The sequence below is a fragment of the Cannabis sativa genome, chromosome 5 (assembly GCF_029168945.1).
Source record: "Cannabis sativa cultivar Pink pepper isolate KNU-18-1 chromosome 5, ASM2916894v1, whole genome shotgun sequence".
Lineage (NCBI taxonomy): Eukaryota > Viridiplantae > Streptophyta > Magnoliopsida > Rosales > Cannabaceae > Cannabis > Cannabis sativa.
In genome coordinates, this window is record NC_083605.1 from 42,868,356 (window position 1) to 42,888,188 (window position 19,833).

Consider the following 19,833-nt stretch of genomic DNA (forward strand, 5'->3'; position numbering starts at 1 on the left):
AAGTATTTTGAAATGCATATGGATTAACAAGGGGTACGAGGAGATGTGTCTTTGCGAATCTTTCCCGCTACCGTCGAAGCCGCCCAACAATGGTACTTCAAGTTGGCCCCAGGAAAGTTCAGTTCATGGAAAGCCTTCTCTTCGAAATTCCATGCACAGTTCTCCTCCTCTCGTCAACTTCCATTGCATCTAGGAGACTTGGTCGAAGTTAAGCAAAGACTAGGTGATCCTCTCTGAGCATACATCAGCAGATTCATGACGGAGGCGACCAAGGTTTCACTGGTAACTGAAGATGGAAAGTTATCCGCGATATTGGGGGGCATTGAAGTCCTCGGTGAACTTTGGAAGGATATAAGGAAGAACCGGCTGGTAGACTCAATGAGTGATTTCTTGACCGTGCCGAAGGCTTCATCAAACTCAAAGAAGCCATTCAACGAGCGGAAGGTGAGCAAAAGCCTTGAAAGTCAAAGGCTCCTTCTCCTGGAACATCCACCCAACTTCCACATTACCCAAATAAGTCAAGCTCTAGTGGTAAAGGTTCCAACAACAACCACAAGCAAGGGAATGGGAAGAAAGGAAAATTCGCCGGTAAATCTGAACAAGCTCCCCGGGAGAATCAAGCAAAGTACACTGCGTTCACTATCTTGACTGAAGACGCAGAAAGTATTTACATGGCAACTCAGTTGCTGGCCCCATATAAGAAGCCTGAACCCATGAAGAAAGATGTCAGCAAGAGGGACATGACAAAGTTTTGTCGATTCCACGAAGACTATGGCCATGACACTAAGAATGCAACAATCGGAAGATGGAAATTGAATTCCTGATAAGGAAAAACAACCCCCACTTGTAGAAGTATGTTAAAACCGATCAGGGTCAGGGGCATGATAATAACCAAGAGTTGCTACCTCCACCGGTAGATGGGCATCTGCAAGTCATCATTGGAGGCCCGCATTGTAAAGCCCGCTTAGTTAATTTGGAAATTAGCAGTTATTTATGTTAATCAGGAAATTATTTATAGCTATTTAAATAATTTATCATTGTTATTTATGGAATTCAGATATGCATAATTATGTCATCAGCAGTTTTTATGTTTCGTATTTCCGGTGTCCGGTATTTTGGAACGCGGCGTTTGGCTCAGTAGAAATCACAACTTAGTATGTTAGTATTTTGGGGACGGGTGTTAGACATTGGGAATGTCGGGAATGGCCGGGAATTTAGAATGTCCCAAAATTACCCCTTTAGTTTGAATTATGTAATTTTATGGTGGAGGGGCAAAATGGTCTTTTTGCCCCAATGACTTTTTGTCTTTTGTGGCTTGTAAATGGAAATTAAATGTTAATTCTAATTATTTTTCTTGGCTGAAATAAAGTATTATATGCATGCAAACCTTTGTTTTCTTTCAACTTTACACTTAACAAAAAAATAGAAAAAACTTAGAAAAAAGAAGCTCTCTTTTCTTTCTCTTCATTTCGGCTTGGGGTTGGCTGCTAGGGCAGGGATTTTCTCTTCAATTGCTTGTGATTTTCTCCTTCTCTTAGTGTGATTCAATTGTAGGTAAGATCTTTGAACTTGTCCTTCTATGTTTTCTTGATTTTTTAAGTGAAAATGGATGAAAATGCATGTTGAATTGAAATGTTCTTGCTGCTGTAATTTTGTTGTTAATTTATGGATTCAAAGCATGATTTTTGATGATAAATGAGTTATTTGAAGCATGAGTAGCTAGGTTGTTCAAGCTTTTAATTTATATGTGAAAATTGATGATTTTTGTGAGAAAATGCCATGTTTTGTTTCTGTATATTTGCTGGATGTTATTGTTAGTTTGCAGAGGTTAGATTATGCTTAGTTATGTTGAATTATGTTGGTTTGCATGCTGGTTTTGGTGGTTTGCTCAAGCTTGAGTTTGGAACTCAAAGCTTGAGCTCCAATGGTGAATTTTGCATGTGGGATTTCTGGGTAGGTTTGATGCTCTAGAATTGTTATTTGGGACCTATAGAGGAGGTCTGGAAAGTTTGGGATCAATTGGGTTCGAATTGGCCAAGTTATGTGAATTTTTGCTTCTTTGCGAGGAACGGAATTCGGTTGAGCATCCGGGAATTCCGGATGGGGTCCTGAATTTTCCCGAACGGAATTCGGTTGGGCAACCGGACTTCCGGATGGGGGATTTTCAGAACCCTAGTTTTCCTCGTTCTTGGGTTTTTAGGGGTATTGCCATGCTTTTTATCGATAGGGAAACTTTTAGTTTCAAGTTTTAGTCCCCGGGAAGTGATTTAGCGTGTCACTTATAGCGTTGTGGTTTTTATGGTTTAGGAGCCAGTAATCCGCCGTTCGGCTTCGGTTCCGGTCGGGTTTGGCCAGCACACGAAATCGGAATCCGGAGTAAGATTAGTATAACGGTATGCATATGTAGATTACATGTTTAGCGTGCATGTAGGAAGCTTTGTTAGTTTACATTAGATATGTATTTAGGCTTCGAACCACCCAACCCCGTCACGTCGGTACATTTGGAGTATGACCGGCGGCGGAGTATGGCCAGGTTCGGCCGATCAGTGACAACTGGTTGGTGGTTCGATGCTATTGACCTATCCCGTCGGTACGGTGGAGTATGACCGACGGCGGAGTATGACCGGTTCGGCCGATCGGGAGGATACTTGTCAATAGTACCGTCCCACGAACGTTCAAAACTCGGTACCATGTTGGACATGGCGGTAGTGCTCGGTACCATGTTGGACATGGCGGTAAGCGGGACTCGGTATCGTGTTGGACACGGCGATCGGTTTTATGTATGATATTATTATGCTTTTCTTGCGAGTCTATCGACTCACGGTTTACGTTCATGTGTAGGTAAAGGCAAGGCGATTCTTGATGGACCGTGAGCGAGCTTATGGGATTGTACATGTCGGGGCGGTTAGGCACTGGAGCGTACGATCCTCGGGACGATGGTGGGATTTTTGTAACGGTCGTTAGATGACCTTATTTTGATGTAAAAGTTGAATAGTAAAAACGTTTGTAAATATTTTTATAAATCGGGATCCCGAGTCTTTTTGGTAAAATGGTTTATAAGTTTAATGAAAAAGCAAAATTTTAATTAAGCACGTTTTTCCATAAACCTCGTTGATTAGCAACGAGCTGCACAGTACGTTTAAAAATCACGTAATACGCCTAAATTAGTTAGGGTGTTACAACTTGGTATCGTAGGCGCCGGAGTTGTCTTAGAAGATCGTCACGACATGTACAATCATCATCAGCAGTTAGCTCGGTTCACGGTTCAGTAAGCCTTTATTGCTTTAGTAGTTTATTTTATTCAGTTATGAAAAAGAAAAGCCTGTTAGGAAGCATGTTAGTAGCCTGATAGTAGAATAGGCGCATGTTTCATTTCTAATTTCCAAATTAAGCGGCATTAGTAAGCTCGCCTTGAATACGACCTGATATGCCAACTCTTGGTTTCGCAGGCGGTTCTAACTAGATGGACGCCAGGCGGACTACCAGGAGTCGAGGCAACTCAGTGGGGTCGAATCAGGGAGAGGGAGCTCGGTTTCCCCACCTGCTGGGGGCCGAGGTAGAGGTCCCCAGGCGGGGGCTCGTGGTCGGGGTGATGAGAACCCGCCACGGGCTGCCCGAGCTCCCCGGCCGATCGGGGAGCCCCGAAGGCGGGAGTTACGGTTTGCGGAGATGCAAGCCGGGAATCGAAGAGCAAGACCTCGAGATTCGAGAGGTTGAGACGACGGGGTGCTCCTGCCGGTTCTGTGCCGGTAGTTCCGGTGGCACCTGCCCTTTGCCCGTGCCGAGATGGTAGTGGCGGCCCATAGATTGGAGCCTTTGTATGAGAGGTTCGGAAACAAGCACCTCCGGTATTCACGGGAGGTCCGGATGTGTCGAAAGCCGAGCGGTGGCTTACGGTGATCACCGAGAATCTTGAACTTCATGGGTGTCACCGCAGCGACGAGTGGTGTGCGCCACATTTCGGTTCCGGGAGGATGCCACAGTATGGTGGGACATGGTGTCTCAGATTCACGATGTCACCACCATGACTTGGGAGAGGTTCCACGAACTCTTCAACGCGAAGTACTACAACGAGGCGGTTAGAAGCGCCAAGAGAAAGGAATTCGTTCACCTGACCCAGCGGGAGAACATGAGTGTCACTGAGTATACTACTCAGTTTGACCGGTTGGCGAGGTTAGCCTCGGGAATCGTGCCGACCGACTTTAGCAGAAAGGAGAAGTACCTGGACGGGTTGAATCCCAAGATCAGGCATGACCTGATGATTACCACAGACGACAGCACCACCTACGCTCAGATGGTGGAGAAGGCACTGCGGGCGAGGGCGCGGTGGGGTGCATGTCGAGTCGGCTAAGTACTCCGATTAGTGGCGGAGCTCCTGCCCCTCTGCATCGGATTTAGCGGGGGAGTAGTGGTTCGGCCATTGATCGGAGGAAGAGGGCACCCACCGCCGGCGGCTCGAGTCGAACAAGAGGTTCGGGGGAACCGGGAACGAGAGGGAGTCGTCCTGGTGGTAATGAGACTCGCTTCTCCTACCGAGTGCCCTAGGCACGCAGAGGCACCATCGGGAGAGTGCAAGGGGCGGGGATGCTTTCATTGTGGCATGCCCGGGCACTTCAAGAGGGAATGTCCCCGGCTCGGCCGGAAGCAGAGCTCCGGCGATGCCCACTCCGGCCCGGGGTATTCGCGATCACGCGGGTGATGCGGATGCCGGCCCATCGGTTGTTACGGGTCGATTCTTATTAACGACTCGCTTTATTCGGTCTTTGTTGATTACGGGGCTACACGTTCTTATGTGGCGGCCAGAGTCTTTAGTAAGTTGGGTAGACCCTTTGATAGATATGAATCAGGGTTTGGAACCATGTTACCTGGCGGAGAATTGGTTATCTCCAATAGGTGGATTAGGTCTATGCCGATCAGGATAGATGGTAGAGAGTTGAGCGCTGATCTGATAGAGATGAGCTTAGTCGAATTTGATATTATTTTAGGAATGGATTTCCTATCTAAGTATTCGGCGAGCATTGACTGTAAGAGGAAGATGGTGGTCTTCCAACCGGAAAGTGAAGAACCGTTCGTATTTGTGGGTACGGTTCAGGGATCTCGGATCCCGGTGATCTCGGCTTTGTCAGCGAGAGAATTATTGCACGGTGGGACATCAGCGTGGTTTCTGGCCGTAGTGGTGGACACCACTCGGCCAGACACCACTCCTCCTTTAAACTTAGCCTCACGCTTAAGTTGAATGAGCTCCATCTCCTGCTCAGAATGTTCTTGAGCATGCTGCACGACTCCTGCATCTCCCTTCAACTTAGCCTCACGCTTCAGTTGAATGAGCTCCTTCTCTTGCTCAGCTCCCGCAGCCCGATAAGCACTGGACTTCCTCTTACTCGCCTTCATAGGCTGAGGAATAAAGTCTACTGGATAAAGCTCATACTCCACACTGTTGGCCTCTAAGGTCAACACAGTGATATTTCGAGCTGCATCCAGCAGTTGGACAATCCTCTGAGCTCTATCCCTAAGAGCCAGTGTAAGGGGTGGACGGTAATATATTGGGATCTGTTGAAATTGAGTATAGGTGGTCTTCATACCTTCCACAAAATAATACTCATTAACAAAACCCCCAAGCTTGCTGACAACCTTGTCCACAGTGCCTGTCAACCACTAGAAATCTAGCTGAGAGAAGTAGAAGTACCCCAACCTGCTTTGTATGGGGGTAGACTTCAGGTTAAAGAACCAACTGAACTCGTGCGGAGACGGCACACCCCATTTCTAAATGGCGTAGAGGATGAACATGGCAGATAGATACTTAATGACCTTGGGAGTAAACTGGGTCGGACAAAGGTGAAAATAATCGGCCACCTTCCTGAAGTACGGTGCACAGGCAACATTGCCCCTTGCCTAGGGTGGGCACCCGACCAAGCACACACCCCCTTCCACAGGTTTGTGGCTCGGTAAGTTGAAGAAGGTGTTCGGTTTTGTGCCCTAAATAAAACCCTTTACAATCTGATTAGTTATCAATATAAGAAATTTGAAGTGATTTATGTTTGCATGAATTTTACATGCTTATGGTTTAAGATGTTTATTATGTTTATACACAAAATCTGTTAAGTCTAGATCATATATTTATTCACAGTTACAGTATTGTCAACACACTGGAATGTGATTGTGATTATATGAATCAAAAGACTATGTCCCTGTTTCATCAGTGTTTTGGATTTACACTAATGTGATTATCAGCGATGATGTGTACTTACACTTGGAGTAAGTGTTATGTTCTTTCCAGAACATTGGTAAAGTATAATAGTTTCGAATGTATGGAGTATACATTGGACTGGACCAATATTGAACTTAGTTAAGATATTATAAACTTACCGTCATATCTTTTCAAGTCAATATCAGTAGTTGATCTTAAGATTAAAAGAATCTAAATCCTGATATGCTTAGGCTCAACTCGGGAGTGCTATTCATGTTCTTTGATTTATTAGTTAAGCCTACTTTTGGGTCAGGGTGATACGTATATTTTGGGAACATGATCGTATGATTGAGTGGGAGTGCTGAACATAAATATGGAATCTATAGCTTCTACTGGTGTATAGAAGTCAAGTTATGGTTCCCTTCGAGCTTAGATAAATAGAAGTAAATGGATGAGCTCTTGTTTAAGTGACTAATTCTTAGATCATTAAACATCATTTAGAGGTAACTAAGTGTTTTAAGGGGCTAAATACGTTGAGGGGTGTAAACGGTAAAATTATCCCATCTCGATGTAAATCGTCTATATAGAGGATCTTTGATCACAATAAGATTATAACAAAGGTTAAATGAGATAGCATATCTATATCGTGGAACATATAATATGCTCTATATAAGTCTGAGAGTGCAATTCTAAGTTCTAAGAGTGGATTCATCGAGGAATTAATAAGTAGGGATTTACTTAGTAAATTCAGTTCACTTATTGGAAGCTCAGCATATAGATCCATGGTCCCCATTCTAGTTGAGACTATACTGCTTGTAAGACTCAATAATTGATTGGTGATTAATCAATTATAATTCTAAAGTTAGACTATGTCTAATTTGTGAATTTTCACTAAGCAGGGGTGAAATTGTAAAGAAAAGAGATTCTAGGTTTATTTATTAATTAAGAGACTCTATATGTCTAATTAATAATTAAATTAAATGACAATATTATTTAATAATCTATTTTAGTTATTAAATAATTAGTTTTGGCATTTAAATTGTTAGAATTGGAAAATTGGCGTTTTTGAGAAAATAGAAATAATAATTGTTAAAACTCCAAAATCCAAGTGAGGCCCATTAACACCTATGGCCGGCCACTTAAGCAGCTTTTTCCAATTGATATTTTCATTATTTTAATGCCAAATAATTACTAACCTAAACCTAGTAGTTGCCTATAAATAGAAAGTGATGGCTCAGTCAAATAACAAGTTTGATAAGTTTTTCAAGCCTTCTGTCAGAAAATTGCTTTTTTAGAAAAAACTGAGCCTTCCACTTCTCTCTCTGTAGCCGACCCTATCCCTCTCTCTTTTCCTCTTCATAATTTCGAACCTTAGTGATAGAGTAGTGCCCACACACAGCAAGTGGTACCTCAATACTAGATTGGAAGACTGTGAAGGATCACACACAAAGAGAAGGACATTCGGGCTCAGATCTTGACAATACTCTGCGACAGAAAGGGTACAAGGATTAGAGATCTGAGTGGAAGGAGACATTATTCTGCTGCAACCAATGTAAGGTTTTCGTAACTTTATATGAGTTTAATTATCATTTTAGAAAGTTCATACTTAAGGTGTTAATCAACATACTTGTTAGTAGATCTAAGATCCTGGTAAAATAAATTCCAACAACTGGTATCAGAGCCATGGTAATTTATTTGCTTGCAAGAAATTTGGACTTTAAAACGATTGTTTGTATTTTGGATGGTTTCATGTTGTGTTGTGTGTTATATGATGATTGATTGATGTTTGTGAATTTTCGTGAAAAATAATTCAAATTCTGTTTCTGGAATTATTTTTGTTGGATAGTATGGAAAAAATTAAGCAATTTATTTTTTTACAGAACTCAATTTCGATTTAACTGAATTAGTTATGATTTTTTGCAGTTTCGAAAAATATCAGGATGAAGCACTCACCCACGCGCGCGGAACCGAGTGATCCTCGGTCAGGCGCGTGTTTGGACAAGATTTTGTACGAGCAACACGCCCACGAGTGTCAAAAACCCCTCATCTGCGCGCGAACATGCTGCAGGTGTCCCTCTACGCCAAGTTTTCTCTGCCGTGCACCCTCCCTTGCGCGCGCGGGCAGTATGCAATGCATACTGTCCGTACAGCTCGCAATTTTTTCATTTTTCTTCGATTTTTCATGCTATTTCATGGAATTAACTTCTGATTTTTTATGTAGTTTTGTATTTAGATTTTTATTTCTCAATTTTCAAATCTAATATCAGAAATAAATTAATTTGAATTTTTTAAAATTAATCTTAGATATTAGTGTAATTTGAATTTGGAAACAGGTAAAAATCTATCTTTTTGTTTGATTTTTTATCTTATTTTTAAATTTGATTATATCTTATCTTATTTTTAAATCGATGGTCAGATATTAAATTTTTTAAATTAATTTTTTTTTAAATAATTTGACCTTATTTAAATTTAAAATAAGATAACTATAATCATGATATTTTCAATAGAAATAAGATATTTTGCTAACTTTTAAATTTTTTATTTTATTTATTTAAATTAAATCATAAAATCTGTAAAAAGATATTTATTTATCTTTTTTTAATTTTTTCTGAATATTTAATTTATAAAATAACATAATTTTTTTTTTAAAAAAAAAGTAGTTAGCAAAATTTTGAAATGATATTTAGGTTAGTTGAAACCTAATTTTTCAAAATTGTAGGTTTATTTTTAAATATTATTTTATTTATTTTTTTAAATTCGAAAAAATATATTTTTTATTATTTAATTATTTTTTTTCAAAATTTAATATTTAAAATTAAATAAATCATACATCCAACTATCCAGTTAACCTTGTTGCAGGAGTATGTGTTTTAGCTTATATGTAAGTTTTATAAAACCTATCATTGCTTGATCTAAATTGCCATGGTTAACTTGTTGACAGATCCAATGATCTGATTTTAACCCATGGTTCAATTGTCAATAGGTCAAGTAAATAATTTGTAACATGTAAATTTTACAATGTTCTTTCATCTGTGTAGGACCTAGCAACATGATAGGATCCATCCAAATGTGTGCCTGTGTGAGCCTATATGTTTATTTTATTATATAGATGCATATAGGTTGTTGCTAAATAAAATGTCACACCATGATAGATTTTATTTAGGTCTATTTAGCTTTTGGACCTATTCAATTAATAACAGTTATTTATTTTAAGGTTAAATTCCTCTCTTTTGGGCCTTGTGTGAGAGTTGGGAGCCATTAGAAGTGTGTACGACATACTGAACCCAGGTCCCCCTCACATGAACTACCCTAATTGTGAAGGCCCATTTGCCTGATTTGAATAACTGTGCTAGGTTAAATAAATTAGTTTAACCTAATAAAATTGATTAGCAACATAATTAACTTCTAAAATATATGAAATTTATTTTAATTTAATATTTTAAAGTTAATTTTAAGAAAAACACTCTTAGTTTTAGATATTATTTCTAGACAAACTATTTGTATTTTTCTTGTATTTTATTAAATAAAGAATTTTAACTAACTAGATTCTTTCTGAAGCTTATTTAATTAAATATTCCTATTTAAGTTATAAATTAGATATATTAACTGATTTTTCTTATCGAACTTAAATTTGAATATTTATTTTTTTAATTTAAAATTAAGTTAAGGAATTCTAGGCATTAGTTATTAAAGATTCTTAAGATATTTTTTAAGTTAGTTTTAAACTTAAAATGGAATATTTTCCAAATTAAGTGGTTACAACTTAATTTTTGATATTTAATTAAATTTAAATTTAAAAATATTTAAGTTCTAGATTTTTTCTATAACAACTTAAATTAGATATTTTTTCAAATTTTTGTTGAAAAGATACTTAGTTGAAATGAGATATTTTCTAGATATTTATTTCTAGACTACTTATTATTTCTAATATTAAATAGGAAAATATTATACATTGTGAAATTAATTATTTAAATAATTAATTTTGGTACAATTTAATTTAAGTATAGTTTTCCTAGTATTAAACTAGAGATTAATAAGTAAGCCTTCACTACACTTAATTATTTATTTCTTGAATTTAATACATTTAATTAAATTGAAAAATTAAATATCTAAGTTGATTTTCATCATGACACTTAAATATTTATTTTTCATGACACTTAATTAAATAGAAAATTATTTTCAGTTGAAATTTATTTTTTCAACTTAAATTTAAATAATTTTCAAAATATATTTTCTTTATTTTATTAATCAATTTCGAAATTGCATTTAATTATGCTAGATGTTTTTGAATTTATCTTGAAAAATAGATTAAGTTGTAAATTAATTATTTATTTTAATTAATTCTTGGACCAACTTAAATCAATGATTTTTTTCATTTATTGATTAATTTAAAATAAATGAATTAAAATATATTATTAGAAATTAATTAATTAGTCAAAGGAAAATCTATATAGGTGATATTTTTGCTTGAAGTATTTTTTCTAAGTAATTATTATTTAAGTATTTCGAAAATATAAAGTTTTAACTTTCCTTTTCAAAATACAATAAATATATTCTCATGAAAATTTAATTTGAGTTGCAAATTAATTTAAATTAATACAACTTAAATAATTTTCTTTATATTTATATATAAAAATTACTACTAAGATGGAAATAATTCACTTAATTTCAATCACCATCTAAGTATAATTTTATAAATATTAAATTAAATTCTAATTTAGAATTTTAATTCTAAATTCAATATTTATTGAATATATTTTATTATAAATAATAAAGAAAATACATTTTAAAGAATGAGCTTTATTATTATTAAGATATTCGATCTCCATTGTTGGTTTTACATAGCTTTTATTTTAGTGAGTAATCCTCCCTAATGGAGGAACGTTAATTAGCAAGTTAGCACCGTTTAATCTTGAAAGATAAGTAGCTTTGTAAGTGTTTTATATGGTATGGATCACCCTAATGGTGGCGACTGTATTTGACTTACAAAATATGAAACAATGGTAGATGCTCATAAGATAGAATAGCCTTGACTCTCGCCTAAACGGGACAACGCTGGATTCCAATCTTGATCGAATAAAAGGTTGCTAGAATGTTTAACATTTTAGATGAGCTGACAACTCTATTCAATGGATGGTAGCTTTGACTCTCGCCTAAACGGGACACTGATATCAGTTTGTTGAAAACCTTTGAAATTATTTAGGATTGTATTTTTTTAGTATTTTCTCTTATCATTCCTACATGCTATGTGCTTATAATTTTTGAATTGGATTTTGTGTTAAAGCATTATTGATTTCTTTTTATTATTTTGTAGTATCCTGTATAACCATGATGAATCCCATGTTGTCACTCTTGACCGAAAATAAGCTAAATGGATCTAACTTTCCAAAATGGAATGAGAACATTAATATTGCTCTCATATGAGAAAGTGTCTTGTTTGTGTTAACTGAGTCGTCTCCTGAAGTGCCGGGTGACAATACAACCAAAGTTGTTAAAGAAATGTATGAGCGTTCGCAGAATGCTAACAATAAAGCTCTATACTTCATGCTTTCCACCATGGTTGACACCCTTAAAACTCAGTTTTCTAAAACTGAAAAAGGATGATGAAGTTATGACGAAGTTAACTGAGCTATTCGGTAGGGCATCTCTTCAGTCTCGCTTTGACGCGACTAAGAAATACATCAATGCACGAATGAAACCCCATCAAAATGTGCGTGATCATGTTCTCCTAATGGCAAGTTATTTCCAAGAAGCCCAGGATCATGGTGCTGAAATGGATCACACTAGTCAAGTAAGCCTTATCTTGAATAGTCTAACTCCATCATTTCTGCCCTATACATCAAATTATGTCATGAATAAAAAGGACATAGACTTTCATGAGTTAGTCAATGACCTTCAGACATATGAAAATTTGATTGGAGGCCCCAAGAAGAAAGGGGGTAAAACTCAAAATTTTGGCAATGGTAATGGGACGGTTAAACCTGAGGCAAATGTTGCCTCTACTTCAAAACCCAAATCTAAGAAGAAGTGAAAAAACACCAAGAAGCGAGCCAAAGCCATAAAAAACAAAAAGGCTGCTGCTTCTGGTGATGCTCTAAAAGGAAAGTATTTCTACTGCAATGAGAAAGGTCATTGGAAACCCCAATGTCCTAAACTTCTTGCAAAGAAACAAGGTATTTCTTTCTATAAACTTTAAAAGTTTTAGTGAATTATTGTCCAATGGGATTATTGCTTCTGGACTAAACTTTGTTTATTTGTTTCTTCTTCTTATAGGCCAAGCTACTTGAACTCAGATGCTATCTTAGTGAGTTGGATCGGAAAGCTTGACAAATGGGTGAAGGTCGTCCAAGATGAAGATGAAGCTCATTTATCTATTTTTGAATTAATTGTTTTTAGTTTAAAGACAATTTGGATTTCGAATTTTAGTTTGGGATTTTTATCTCTGTTTTCTCATATTGTTGCAATACATTTTTTTTATTAATAATATTTTATTTTCTATTCAAATAAATTGCAATTTATGAGATTGAGCTTCATTTACTTCATTTTAAACCACAATTACCACATTATATTTATATGTTTGTATGTGTAAGTGTTTTTATTATTGCTACAAATTCTATAGTATTTACAACTCTTCATAGAGTTATATTAAATAAACACTAGAAATTATTTCTATGTTTGTTAATAATTGTTAATTCTAATACAATTATTGAGAATTTGTTTAATAAAAGGATCTTTTGATCTGATAGAGGTGGAGAAAAGTTAAGAAAACTATGCAGTTCAACGATCTTTTATATCTAATGAACTCTAGATTGTATTCAAGTCCACATAATCTCTATAACACTTAGAGAATCATGATCTTTATAACCTTTAGGGGTAGATCATAATCTCTATATACTTATGGGTGGAATTTATCCACAATACCCTATGTAACACATATTTTCTTTAAACATGGAAGTAATATAATGAATTAGCTATTATCAGAATAAGTGCTTGATCTTGATTGTATATTCCAATTTAGTTTTACTGTTGTAGTAAAAAATGATACCTATAAAAGTTCTTTGATAATGTATCACACTACCTTAATTGAGTGGGAGAATTTTAAAATTCTTTACCCATCTTCATTTGGTTGACACTTGTGATAGGAACTTAAGAACACTACTGAAAAGCAAATCTAACCATTCATGTGGATAGATATAACTTATCAGAATTATGAGAATAAGATAAAAGAATTCTAGCACAGTCTATTCGAATGACTTGAGCCAAGATTTCTTTATCCTCATAACATTTTATGGTATCTTAATTTTGATTACTTAATCTCTGGCAAGTATTTTTCACTTCAAATACTAGTCTGCTATATTGATGATTTAGTCTTAAAAGAAACTTATAGTTTCAGACTAATACAATAAGTCACAACTAGATAACTCTCTAAACAATAAGAGGTTAAAAGTATTATTTAACCAGACATCTGCTATTGAGTGGGAGCTATCTGAGATGTAATCAAATAAGGAACGTTAGAAGATATTCAAGAAAGATTTATGAAAGTGATCTATATGTTAGATATTAAGGAACTGTTTATCAGTTATCCTTATATCTACCCCAACTCATTCAAATTTTGAGATGGTGGTTACTCTGGGGGTGGAGGAGTTATTTTATAAAAATTCAAGCTCTACTAGAGAAGATTTATAACTTTGTAAATTCGAAATTACCAGAAAGTTATTTTACTGAAGAAAAATTCTACCCCGTATTATCTCAATTCCATATTTTAAAATATGAGAGATATGTCTTCCGTTTATTCAGATGTACTTTAAAACAGTAAGGATTTCAGTATCCCTTGATGAGAAATGCATATAGTAAAGGATGTTTCATAAATATTTTTATGAACTAGTTTCCAAAAGTTTGGGTGGATTCAAATATACTACACTTGATCTGAAGATCAACACAACAGATTGATTAATTTGCACAGTTTGTTTTATGTTAGTGGAAGTTGGAGTTTGTTGGGTTTTCTGCCCTAAATAAAACCCTTTACAATCTGATTAGTTATCAATATAAGAAATTTGAAGTGATTTATGTTTGCATGAATTTTACATGCTTATGGTTTAAGATGTTTATTATGTTTATACACAAAATCTGTTAAGTCCAGATCATATGTTTATTCACAGCTACACTATTGTCAACACAGTGGAATGTGATTGTGATTATATGAATCAAAAGACTAAGTCCCTGTTTCATCAGTGTTTTGGATTTACACTAATGTGATAATCAGCGATGATGTGTACTTACACTTGGAGTAAGTGTTATGTTCTTTCCAGGACATTGGTAAAGTATACTAGTTTCGAATGTATGGAGTATACATTGGACTGGACCGATATTGAACTTAGTTAAGATATTATAAACTTACCGTCATATCTTTCCAAGTCAATATCAGTACTTGATCTTAAGATTAAAAGAATCTAAATCCTGATATGCTTAGGCTCAACTCAGGAGTACTATTCATGTTCTTTGATTTATTAGTTAAGCCTACTTTTGGGTCAGGGTGATACGTATATTTTGGGAACATGATAGTATGATTGAGTGGGAGTACTGAACATAAATATGGAATCTATAGCTTCTACTGGTGTATAGAAGTTAAGTGATGATTCCCTTCGAGCTTAGCTAAATAGAAGTAAATGGATGAGCTCTTGTTTAAGTGACTAATTCTTAGATCACTAAACATCATTTACAGGTAGCTAAGTGTTTTGAGGGGCAAAATACGTTGAGGGGTGTAAACGGTAAAATTATCCCATCTCGATGTAAATCATCTATATAGAGGATCTTTGATCACAATAAGGTTATAACAATGGTTAAATGAGATAGCATATCTATATCGCGGAACATATAATATGCTCTATATAAGTCTGAGAGTGCAATTCTAAGTTCTAAGAGTGGATTCAACGAGGAATTAATAAGTAGGGATTTACTTATTAAATTCGGTTCACTTATTGGAAGCTCAGCATATAGATCCATGGTCCCCATTCTAGTTGAGACTATACTGCTTGTAAGACTCAATAATTGATTTGTGATTAATCAATTATAATTCTAAAGTTAGACTATGTCTAATTTGTGAATTTTCACTAAGCAGGGGTGAAATTGTAAAGAAAAGACATTCTAGGTTTATTTATTAATTAAGAGACTCTATATGTCTAATTAATAATTAAATTAAATGACAATATTATTTAATAATCTATATTCGTTATTAAATAATTAGTTTTGACATTTAAATGGTTAGAATTGGAAAATTGGCGTTTTTGAGAAAATAGAAATAAAAATTGTGAAAACTGCAAAATCCAAGTTAGGCCCATTAACACCTATGGCCGGCCACTTAAGCAACTTTTTCCAATTGATATTTTCATTATTTTAATGCCAAATAATTACTAACCTAAACCTACTAGTTGCCTATAAATAGAAAGTGATGGCTCAGTCAAATAACAAGTTTAATAAGTTTTTCAAGTCTTCTGTCAGAAAATTGCTTTTTCAGAAAAAACTGAGCCTTCCACTTCTTTTTCTATAGCCGACCCTATCCCTCTCTCTTTTCCTCTTCATAATTTTGAACCTCAGTGATAGAGTAGTGCCCACACACAGCAAGTGGTACCTCAATCATAGATTGGAAGACTGTGAAGGATCACACACAAAGAGAAGGACATTCGGGCTCAGATCTTGATAATACTCTGCGACGGAAAGGATACAAGGGTTAGAGATCTGAGTGGAAGGAGACATTATTCCGCTGCAACCAATGTAAGGTTTTCTTAACTTTATATGTGTTTAATTATCGTTTTAGAAAGTTCATATTTAGGGTGTTAATCAACATACATGTGAGTAGATCTAAGATCCTGGTAAAATAAATTCCAACAGAAGGGACGTAACATTCAAGTCCGCCCAGATATCCGACCTAGTCCAAGGCCTTCATGCGTGCCTCAGTGTTCTTGGACAGGGGGCTCACCCATCTAGCACCTAAGGAACCTTGCTTCCTATGAGGAACTACTTCAGTGAGCTCCTCGGTGACGTAGTCTTCCCCTTCAACCAAGACTTGGCCCTCCGCAGACACCGGCTCCCCAGCCTCATTATACCCTCCAAAGTTTTGAGGTTCGGCCACTTCATCCTCCTCAGCCTCGGAAGGACTGCCAGGACGAACGTTGTCCTACTCCTAAATTTCTTGAACCTCAATGTCCCCCTTGTGATCTCCCTCCTTCATGACAGGCATATCTTATTCAGCACTCGGTAATGTGGCGAGTGTTGGGTTTTATGCCCTAAATAAAACTCATTTTATATAATCATATTTACTGATTAATAAAGATCAGAAATAACATTTTATGTTGCATGGCTCACATGATTTTTTTCATGATTATATGTATATAATGTATGAATTCTTTTTAAGTCCAGACCATATGAGTTGGTTAAAGATTATAGTGTTGTCAGCACAGTGGAATATAATCTTTATTATATGTTCAAAAGTTTATTCCCTGATTTGTCAGAACACTGGATTTAGACTGACATGGTATAATCAGCGATAGGTATTCTTACACCTTGGAAAAGTGTTATGTCCTTTCCAGGACATTGGCAAAGTTTACCAGTATCGGATGTATGGAGTATACATTGGAAGGGACCGATATTGAACTTTGATTAGATATATTAAAACTTACCGTAATATCTATTCAATTCAATATCACCTGTTGATCCTAGATCAAATGATCTCAATCCTGATATGGTTAGGTTCAATCTCAAGAGTATTATTCGTGTTCTTTGATTTGTTAGTTAAGCCTAATTTTGTGTCAGGGTGATACGTACATTTTGGGAACACGGTAATGCAATTGAGTGGGAGCGCTAACATAAATATGGAATCTATAGCTTCTATTTGGCAAATAGAAAGTAAAGGATGATTTCCTTCGAGCTTAACCAAACAAAGATAAATGGTGGAGATCTCATTTCACTTAGCTGAAATATCATTTATACAGGGTTAAGTGTTTTAAGGATAAAATACATTGAAGGTGTAGCGGTAACAGTAGTGCCTTTACAATGTAGATCATCTATACAGAGGATCATTGATCACATTAGGGTTATATTAATGGATAACTAATGACGTGTCTATATCGTGGAACATATAGAGCGTTCTATATGACTGAGAGTGCAATTCCACGTTCTAAGTGTAGATTCAATGAAGAATTAATAAGTTAGGGAATTTACTTGGTAAATTCGGTTCGACTTATTGGAAGCTCGGTTATATAGACCCATGGTCCCCATACTAGTTGAGACCATACTGCTTGTAAGACTCAGTTAATTGATTTTAATTAATCAATTATAAGTCTAAAAGTTAGACTATGTCTACTTTATGAATTCTCACAGTTTAAGGATGAAATCGTAAAGAAAAGGGTTTCTAGGTTTAATTATTAATTGAGAGACTTTGCATGTATAATTAATAATTATTTTAAATGACAATATTATTTAATAATCTATTTTAGTTATTAAATAATTATTTTTGGCATTTAAATGATTAGAATTTGAAAAATGGCATTTTTGGAGAAATTGAAATAAAATTGAGGAAACTGCAAAATCCAAGTGAGGCCCATTTCACCCTATGGCCGGCACCTCTTTCTGTGTTTCCCAATTATTATTTTCAATTTTAATTGCCATGTAATTGCTAATCAAAGCCTAGCAATTATAGGAAAGTGGTGGATCACACTAAATAAGGCAGTTAATCAATTACAAAGTAAAAGAGGAAACTGTTTATTTGGAAAGTTGTGCTCTCCCTTCTCCCTATATAAAGCAACCTTTGTTCTCTTCTCTTGTATGCTTCATAAGACCACATAATTAAGAGAGAAAAAGAGAGAAAATTTCGAAATCCTTGTGTGATGAGTAGTGCCCACACACATCAAGTGGTATCTCAATCATAGTATGTAAGACTATGGAATTTCTGCATCAAAGAAGGAGAAAAGAAGATCCAGGTTCAGATCTTGGTGATGCTCTGCTATAGAAAGGAATCAAGGGCTAGAGATCTGAACGGAAGGAGTCATATTATTCCGCTGCACCCACTATAAGGTTTTCTAACTTTATATGTGTTTATTTTCATTGTTTTAGAATTCATATTAGGTTGTTAATCCAACATACTTGTTAGTAAATCTAGATCCTGGTAAAATAATTTCCAACAACTGGCACCAGAGCCATGATAATGATTTACTTTCATGTAATATGAATTAAAACGATGATTGCATGTTTTTGTGTTGATTTGGATGGTTTCATGTTGGTTTATGTGCTTATATGATGAATGTTAATGTTGTACGAAATTTTTCCATGAAATATATTTTTTCAATTTTTGAAAATATTTTATTTGGATTCCGTGTGAAAAATTAAGCAATTTTGTTTTTTACGGAACTCGATTCCGATAAAAATTGAGAAAGTTATGAATTTTGGAAAATCGGGATTTCGGGTATGCAGGGTGCTCAATCGCGCGCGCGTGACACGTCTGAGTGCACCCTGCCAGCGCCCGTAAGCCTCGCCCGTATCTCCCCTGTGTGCGCCGAGGGTTCTCGCTCAAGAACCCTGCTAGCGCCGAGTTTTCTCGGCTCCCCTACTCCCGATCCGCGCGCGTATGGGATGCTAGCAGCCCTCCTGGGCTACAGTTGCAGCCTCCTGGGCAGCAGTTTCCCAAAAATTGCGATTTTTGGGGTTTTTCCCCAAAAATCCAATTTTTTCATGGGATTGTTTCCCAAAATTCATTTTTTTCCATTTTTCTTTTATATTTCTAAATTGAAATGTTTCCAATTTTAAATATTTTCGATTTAGAATTTTTCCAATTTTAAATATTTCTATTTTGGATTGTTTCCAATTTTTAAATATTTCCTGTTATGGTCATATTTAAAAATTTGTTAAGTTATTTAATATTTATTTATTATTTAATTATAAGATTAGATATTTTGATATTTAAGATATTTTAAATTAAAAGATAACTTTGTCCTTTTATTTAAAATATTATATTAAAATTATCTTATATGACAAATTAAATAATTAATAAATTTGAAATTAACATAGATACTTTTATAGATATACTTACCATACTGTTTTTCAAATTCAAAAATTTGTTATTTTGTTAAAGATTTAAATTATTTATAAATTATAAGTTTAAAAATGATTTTTTTTCTATATATATCATTTTTTTCCTTATTAGAAATTTATAAATCATATCTTAAATATTTAAATAACATAGATATTTTTGTAGAGATTTGAATATTGCTCAATTTGAGATATTTTGACATATAATTATGGTAATTATTATTCATTTATTATTTTATTCCTAAAATAATAATTATTTAACCAAATCTATTTTAAAATTGGTTTATTTTATTAAATTATAAGATCTGAAAGTGATATTGAAGATTCTTTCCTTTCAAATCATTGATCTTATTAGATATTTAATTTAATTTGATTCAAATAAACCTAGATATTTCAAAATTAGTTTCCTTTATTTGGTTAGTTTAAGAATAATAATTTAATTATATTAATATCTTATTTTCACGTCTGTTACATGGACAATGTTTGTTTATTTTATATTGTTTATTCAAATTTTTTTAACAAACCTATTATTTATCTGATCTAAATTGCTATGGTTAACTTGTTGA